Below are 2,035 nucleotides of genomic sequence, written 5' to 3'. Positions count from 1 at the left end.
GTGTGATAAATCACTTAGTCTGTATCCTTCTGGCTTCACAGCCATGATGAGGTCAAATTTAAGAGCTTCTCAGACCTGACTTTAAGAATGGGAACAGGCTCCTAGAGGTTTTTGTTTGTTTGTATATACATATTTATTTATTTCTGAGTATATTAAGCAAGAGGAAAAACTGTGAAAATCTAAAAAGATGATTTTACATACCGCTTGCAGATTTATAAATTTAAGTCATATTCGTCTTCTTATATTTTGCTCTAGCTCCTTCTGAATTTTGATGTGTTACAGATTTTATGGCTTTTTGTTTTAGGGTGTGTGTGTGTGTGTGTGTGTGTGTGTGTATTTCCTAATAGAAGCATATGTTTTTATTGATATTTGTGAAGGAAGTGGCAGCAAATGGAGAAGGCCACCTTAATGCATGCCAGTGAAATAGAACTTGAGGGAACTATGTGTATAGTAATTATCAAGTACTGTCAAGAACTTGGGAGAGGTTTTGTTTTTTTTTTAAAGAAAAAAGTGTCCGATAAAACTGAATGCATTTTGTAATTGGAGACAAAAACGTTGGCCTTTCATAAGTTTGTGTGTGTGTGTGTGTGTTACGCGGGCCTCTCACTGTTGTGGCCTCTCCCGTCGCGGAGCACAGGCTCCGGACACGCAGGCTCAGCGGCCATGGCTCATAGGCCCAGCCGCTCCGCGGCATGTGGGATCTTCCCGGACCGGGGCACAAACCCGTGTCCCCTGCATCGGCAGGCGGACTCTCAACCACTGCGCCACCCGGGAAGCCCCTTTCATAGTTTTGACCTAGGTTTTCTTTAGGAGAGACTCACCTGGGATAAGGGCATTTCTTTATCACAAAGCCCTCCTAACTCTGTCCCTGACCCCAGCCTCCTCTCCCAGCCCAACATGAGTTGTTCTCTGTTCTATATTTCCATGGAAACTTGTGCCTATCTGTGTCACCCAGTATTCAAATATTTATGTATATTTCTTACTTCGTTGTATCAGAGGATCCCTGAAGTCAAGATCTATTTAAACATGTAGCAGGATGACAATTATCAACAAGGAGAGAAAATAATCAAGAGACCAAATGGCAGGGATTAGAGCGTAAGAATGAGAGAGGGATCTACTTGGGCAAAGTGTAAGATGTTCCCAGAAGCTTCAGGGTGCCTGAATATTGCAAAGGACCAAGAGTAATTAAAATTCTCCTCAGCAGGTTGCTCAACATCATTAATCATTAGAGAAATGCAAACCAAAACTACAATGAGATATCATCTCACACCAGTCAGAATGGCCATCATCAAAAAATCTACAAACAGTAAATGCTGGAGAGGGTGTGGAGAAAAGGGAACCCTCTGGCACTGTTGGTGGGAATGTAAATTGATACAGCCACTATGGAGAACAGTATGGAGGTTCCTTAAAAAACTACAAATAGAACTACCATATGACTCAGCAATCCCACCACTGGGCATATACCCTGAGAAAACCATACTTCAAAAAGAGTCATGTACCAAAAATGTTCATTGCAGCTCTATTTACAATAGCCAGGATGTGGAAACAACCTAAGTGTCCATCAACAGATGAATGGATAAAGAAGATGTGGCACATATATGCAATGGAATATGACTCAGCCGTAAAAGAAACGAAATTGAGTTATTTGTAGTGAGGTGGATGGACCTAGAGTCTGTCATACAGAGTGAAGTAAGTCAGAAAGAGAAAAACGAATACTGTATGCTAACACATATATATGGAATCTAAGGAAAAAAAAAAAAAAAGATCATGAAGAACCTAGGGCCAAGACAGGAATAAAGACACAGACCTACTAGAGAATGGACTTGAGGCTATGGGGAAGGGTAAGCTGTGACAAAGTGAGAGAGTGGCATGGACATATATACACTACCAAACATAAAATAGATAGCTAGTGGGAAGCAGCCGCATAGCACAGGGAGATCAGCTCGGTGCTTTGTGACCACCTAGAGGGGTGGGATAGGGAGGGTGGGAGGGAAGGAAATGCAAGAGGGAAGAGATATGGGAACATATGTATATG

This window comes from Hyperoodon ampullatus, assembly GCF_949752795.1.
Source record: "Hyperoodon ampullatus genome assembly, chromosome: 11".
NCBI classification, from domain to species: Eukaryota; Metazoa; Chordata; class Mammalia; order Artiodactyla; family Ziphiidae; genus Hyperoodon; species Hyperoodon ampullatus.
Note: the sequence above shows the minus strand (reverse complement) of the source record.